At 40.8% G+C, this 6,576-nt stretch overlaps 1 pseudogene; it reads left to right on the top strand.

Moving 5' to 3' along the window:
- The first annotated feature begins 2,820 nt into the window (after nucleotides 1–2,820).
- LOC130854901 (UPF0711 protein C18orf21 homolog) lies at nucleotides 2,821–5,933 on the top strand (annotated as a pseudogene).
- The last annotated feature ends 643 nt before the right edge of the window (nucleotides 5,934–6,576 follow it).

Below are 6,576 nucleotides of genomic sequence, written 5' to 3'. Positions count from 1 at the left end.
GAATTTCCCTTATTAAGCACTGCCTAGGTGAGCAGTATCAAAGGGAGATGAGACTGGTTTATCCAAGAAGGGAAAAGAACTGGGGCCAGTTGAGAAGAGCTTCCTGTGCTAAGGAAAAAGTGGCGGGTATGACAATTAGAGTATGACGTGAAATTACAAGGAGTTATGAATAGAAATGGTATTTACAAGTGTCCATTCTAAAGCAGATTAGGGAAATGGGTAGGATCTTAGCCAGAAATGGGTTCAAATCGTTTTAGATATTGTATGACATAAGCACATTATAGGGACAATTAAGTACTCTGGCTATAGTATTTTTTAAAAAAACAATTGGCAAGCCTCAGACATTTCAAATGAAAACTCTCCCATGCTTTCCTATCCTTTAGCTCATGGGATTAACAGGATGTTATTCAATTTATTGCAAGCACCTTTCTTCCAGGTGTCCAGTTAATATACTAAATGCAGGACTTCCTAGGTGGCACAGTGGTTAAGAATCCCCCTGCCAATGCAGGGGCATGGGTTTGAGCCCTGCTTCTGGGAAGATTCCACATGCCACTCAGCAACTAAGCCCGTGAGCCACGACTATTGAAGCCCACACGCCTAGAGCCCGTGCTCCACAAGAGAAGCCACTACAGTGAGGAGCCTGCGCACCACAATGAAGAGTAGCCCCCCCTCGCAGCAACTAGAGAAAGCCCGTGTGCAGCAACAAAGACCCAAATGCAGTCAATAAATAAATAAAATAAATTTATTAAAAATATATATATATACACTAAATGCATTGACATGGTGGCTTTAAAAAAAGATTTCTGTTCTTTTTCTCAATTCAGACCTAATTTTTCTGGCATCATGGTTATGCTTTTTAATAGTCCTTTTCTGTTAGACATACTAAAGTATTTGCATGTGTTGTAAAATACTCCAGCCCATCCACCCCCAAAAACCATGAGGATATAGATGAAACAATATTGGTAAACTTGAAAATTGTTAATGCTGGGTGATAGATATAGCTGTATTAATTATCTATGGCAGAAAATTACCACAAACCTAGAAGCTTAAAACAACATAGATTTATTATCTTACAGTTTCTGTGGGTTAGGTGTCCAGGCACTCGAGTCATCTGCTTAGGGTCTCACACCTGCCATCAAGGTGATGGCTAAGCTGCACACTCATCTAGGGGCTCAGCTGGGAAAGAATCAGCTTCCATGCTCACTTGGGTCACTGGCAGAATTCATTTCCTTGTAGCTATACGACTGGAAGCCCTTGGCTTTTTGCTGACTGTCCACTGGAGACTGCCCTCAGCTCCTAGAGGGCACCTGGAGTTCATTGTCAAGTGGGCTTTCCCAGCATGGCCACTTACTTCATCAAGCCAGCAAGAAGAGTCTCCAGAGCAAAACTGCTAGCAAGATGGAACCTCATATAACACAAAGCAGTCACACAGGGGTGACATCAAATGTGCCGTGTTCTGTTGGTTAGAAAGCAAGTCACAGGTTTCTCACACACTCAGAGAGAGTGCCAGGCTGTGACTACTAGGATGAGCAGCCACCCTAGGATTTGTCTACCACAGTGCACAAGAGAGCCCATGTTTATGCTTGAAATTTTCCGTAACAAAAAGAAACTAATCATGTCTTTAAAACTTATCTCTAGGGACTTCCCTGGTGGTGCAGTGGTTAAGAACCCACCTGCCAATACAGGACACACGGGTTCAATCCCTGGTCCGGGAAGATCCCACATGCCTCAGAGCAACTAAGCCCATGTGCCGCAACGACTGAGCCTGATGCTCTAAAGCCCACGAGCCACAGTCACTAAAGCCTGTGCACCTAGAGCCTGTGCTCCGAAACAAGAGAAGGCACCGCAATGAGAATCCCATGCATTGCAACAAAGAGTAGCACCTGTTCTCCACAACTAGAGAAGGCCCGTGTGCAGCAACGAAGACCCAACTCAGCCAAAAATTAATTAATTAATTAAATTATCTCTAAATTTCCCATTGCAAGCAGTTTCTAGATAAGCTGATATGACTGCAGTTCTCTTCCTAGGAATTCCTTGTTTCTTCCTACTCCGTGTTTACTCAGACCTATTGCAGTTAATTAGCTTCGGACACATTTTTTTTTTGGGGGGGGGTACACCAAGTTCAATCCTCTGTTTTTATACACATATCCCCGTATTCCCTCCCTTCCTTGACTCCCCCCTCCTCGTGTCCCCCCCACCCTCCCCACCCCAGTCCTCTAAGGCATCTTCCATCCTCGAGTTGGACTCCCTTTGTTATGCAACAACTTCCCACTGACTATCTATTTTACAGTTGGTAGTATATATATGTCTGTGCTACTCTCTCGCTTCATCTCAGCTTCCCCTTAAAGAAATTCACTAGAACCTGGCATGACAACCATGGATTTTAGCTCACCACCTAAAAACTATAAGGTGTGGTAGAGTTTATTTACTCATTTCTCAATTATTTAGGGGCCTATTCTGTGCTAAGTATTTTTTTGCAACAGGGATGTAAAAGGATCCAAGATAGAAATTTATATCTGGGGGCTAGAAGGAGAGGTGGAGAGAAAAAACAATAAATGCAAATAAAATGCAAACCAAGAAAAGGAAATAAATGACAATGACAAGACAATTTCAGAGAGACAATACATGGACAAAAAAACAGAGCAGGGTTGTGGGATAGAGAGACCGGGGTGGGATGAGAGACCTCCATGGAGGAGACATTTGAGCAGAGAACCAAACGGTAAGAAACAGCAAGTGCAAAGACCTCAAGGCAGATCAAGCCTAGAAAATTCTAGGGGTGCAAAGTTAACACAGTCTGTCTGGAACAGAGTGAAGGACAGGATGAAGGTAAGAGGGGAGGCTGGGTGAGGCATCTGGAATCCATTCTCCATGCACTGGGAAGTCACTTAATCTATGACCACCATTGTCATAAGTGTGGAAGTGTCAGGAAGAAGAGTAACATACAGTACTTGCCCTCGAGAGTTTATAGCTTCCAAACTTTAGTGCTAGAAGGACCTCGGTGCATCTAGGATTATAGACCAAAACACTTGTTTTGCATATGAGGAAACTGAGGCCCAGAAAAGAAGGAACCTGCTAAAAATTCTTTGAGGATGCCTCACAATAACAAATAATTCATAAATGAATCTTGAATTGCAAGAGTGAATCTTCTGATTTAAAGCTTTAGAAAACTGATAACTAATAATTATTTAGTGCCTGTCATGTGCAAGGCAGTGTGAAAAAGAAGTTGAAAATGGCAGAGAAGCTACTGTCTATTTGGGAAAGCAAGATGGAGACACATTAGAAAGTAAATAATGGAAGAAAATTATGTAATAAAAATCACTATGATTTCTGGAATATCTTCTAGTATTAGGCAATATCCTGGTTCTTTATACATTTAGTTTATTAAATCAAGAGGCCAACCTGAGGAGGCGAGGATTATTATCTTTCACAGAGGAGAAAGCTGAAGATCAGAGAGGTTAGGTGATTTGCCTAAGGTTTCACAGCTGGTAAGTAACAGTCAGGATTGGCGGCCAGGTATGTGTGTTTGGTTACACTACACAGTGGAAGAGTATGCTGTGTCTGACTAACTGCCAGCTGAGTAGGGAAGAGTATCTTGATTTCAGCAGAAAGGGAGATCTCTGAGGCCTAGACTGTAGCAAAGTGAAACTCCAGGACTCTGACAATTTGTTAGGCAGGACAAGAGAGGTTAGTATGTCAAGGATATGAGAAGGGTGGGAAAACACATGTTTCCAGTTAGAGTGGAATTGACAAGAATTCAAAGGCAAGTTGTTTACTTGGGAGAGGATTCCAGAAAACACTGCTGAGATAGTTAGGAAGTGAGCTAGGGAGGGACGAGCCTATGAAGCTTGCATGCATCGTGGGCGGCTCGAGCTCAGACCCTCCAGGCAACTGTGGGAGGTGGTGCAGTACTTGCCTCAGTTTCCCCATCTGAGGGGAGAGGAAGTTGAACTTTGTTATTAGCTGGCAGCTACTTCTGGGATCATTAACACTTCATATACTTTACACTGGGCCACCTTCCTAAAGCTACCACAGCCATCACCACTGTGAGCCCCAAGAGCACCAAGCCGGCCCTACCTTGAGTGTTGGTGGTAGCTTTGATTCCGGCGGGTCTTTCCCTGTTCTCATCTGCCTCGGTGGGTCTACCAACAACAGGGGTTACGTTATTAATAAAATTAGAGCTTTGTTCCTTTCATATGAGAAGCTCGAAGCATTCCACAAATCCGCCTGGATCATTCTCAGAATACCTCCAGGCAGCCAGGAGAAAGGCAGAAGACATTCAGATCCCAATACAGATCACTTGTATAGCTTTCGAGGCCAAGATGAATGTGCACCTGTGTGGTCAAAGTACGTAAGTCAAAGTATCTGTTCTTAGAAGGAGAACTTTGAAAATGCCAGAAAGGGATTTCTTCTGAGAGTTCAAGGGTGGCAGGAAGTAATTGCCAAAGTTCGAACACCAAACAAAATTCCTCAGAAAATCAGACACACTAATTCCTTCCAATCCAGAGAGTTTGCTCAAATTGTTACATGTGCTCAACACATCTGGGAACATCTTAGGTCAAAACACATAAAATGTTTAAAGTAATAAACTCAGCACTGCAAGAAAAAATTGGATGAGGCAGAAAAAAATTTAATCCAAAATGTTCTTATAATTTCCCCGGTGACTTTTCCTTGGCTCTTTTAACACTGAAAAATTACTTTTTATGATTTTAATAAAAAATAATACATGTGCGTTGAAAACACTGGATTACAAAAAATTACCTTACACATAAATATGAAAAGTGTAAAAGTTGTTCAAATTCCCATCACCTTAAGATAACAATCTAACATTTTGTTGACCATCCTTATGTAATTCATTTTATGCACACACACACACACACACACATATCATTTAACAAAAATGGAATCATGTCATGCGCGCTCTTCACTCTATGCCTTTCTAAAGTGTGGTATTTTTCTCCTTCATCCCCAACCTCTAATCTTGTCCAAGTAACCAACGTTAGTATATATTCTTCTCCAGGCTCATATAACTGTAAGCAAACATATACACACATATATGCAGTCCATAATCCAATTTCATCCATTGTTTGAATAATGTCCTTTATAGTTCATCTTTCCTAGTTCAAGATCTAGCCCAAGTTCATACCCAGCACTTACTCCCTCAATGTGGAACAGTTCCACCTCCTTTCTTTTAGGTTCTTGATCTTGACATTTTAGAAGCGTTTAGGTCACTAATTTTGTACAGTGTGACTCCATTTGGGTTTGTCTGCTGTTTCTTCACAATATAATCCACGATGAGGCTCTCATCAGGTTTTAGCCACATGCATGAATGCAGCATTGCTGAAATTACAAGATACCTGCCTAGGTCACACGTGTTGCTGCTCCTGAGGCCTGCATTTCCCCCACAGAATTTCGAAGAAGCATGTCCATACTGCTTCCAGCTGCAGGTGCGAGATAAAGCTGGAATGTACCTCCAGCCCAAGGCTAAACCGACACCCCAAAATACAGACATTTATTAATTGAGAAGCAAAAAATATATATGCACTCAGGTTTAAAGAAACAAAAATTATGAAGTACAAATCCTCCAAAACTATTTAGTTGATTACTTGTCAAATATGCAACAGAACAGCAACCGGTAAAATAACAGGAAAAGGAGAAGCCTCCCATGGACAGTGAGAGAAAATTCTACCACTCCTCAGATTGAACCCTTGCAGAAAGACGCAGGAGACTAAAGCTCTGAGTTCTGCTAATCTGGTTGCAATGGCGAGAGCCCAGCCTGGTTTTCAAAACACCTACATCTGGACAGTCAACACCCATTTGCTCCTCAAAGGATGTGAGCAAAACAAAGAAACACTTCTCTTAACTAAAAATGCTGCTTAGAAAGAATTCCAAAAGAATCCAAAGTGAATTTCAGAAATTTCTTTTCTCCTCTGTAGAGAATGGATTTTGAGAAATGTCTAATGTTATTTCTGAACTAAAGCTAGTCAGTAAAATAACTTGTTTGACTTTTATTTATTTTATGAATACATGGAAACCAAATCCAAGAACAAACTTTCCTTGGCATCCTTGGCATTTGTGGGAAAGAAAAACCTCATTGGAATGAATAACTGAAACCTACCCACCTCAAATGTTGGTTGTGAGATCAAAAAAATATCTTAAAGTGCTTGTTAATAGTAAATTCATAAGCAGGTATTACTGGTATTCTTATTATTTTCCCTTTTCTTATCAGTTTTCACCATTTATATCATTTTCTTTCAAGAGGAAATTGAGACCTTTATAAGTGTGTCTACTTACTCGGAAGGATTTCTTCAAGAGGTCAATAAGTTGATTGCTAAGTTAGAAAACCAGTGTGTCCTTATTCTCCTACAAACATCTGCATAACTGTACATTAGTGAAACCTGAAGGTTATCCCTATTTTCGGTGTAAAACTATTGGGGATATTCTTAATTATAGATGATCTAATAAGACAAAGGGTACAAATATATTTTCAAGAAATTTTCATTTTATAACTTTCTATTGTTCCTGTAGTAATATTTCACCTTGAGAGACAGTTTAAGTTGTTCTAGTACAGACTTATTT

Source organism: Hippopotamus amphibius, chromosome 6 (genome assembly GCF_030028045.1).
Source record: "Hippopotamus amphibius kiboko isolate mHipAmp2 chromosome 6, mHipAmp2.hap2, whole genome shotgun sequence".
In the NCBI taxonomy this organism is placed as follows: Eukaryota; Metazoa; Chordata; class Mammalia; order Artiodactyla; family Hippopotamidae; genus Hippopotamus; species Hippopotamus amphibius.
The sequence above is the reverse complement of the archived record's forward strand: the minus strand, read 5'-3'. Positions and strand labels throughout refer to the sequence as shown.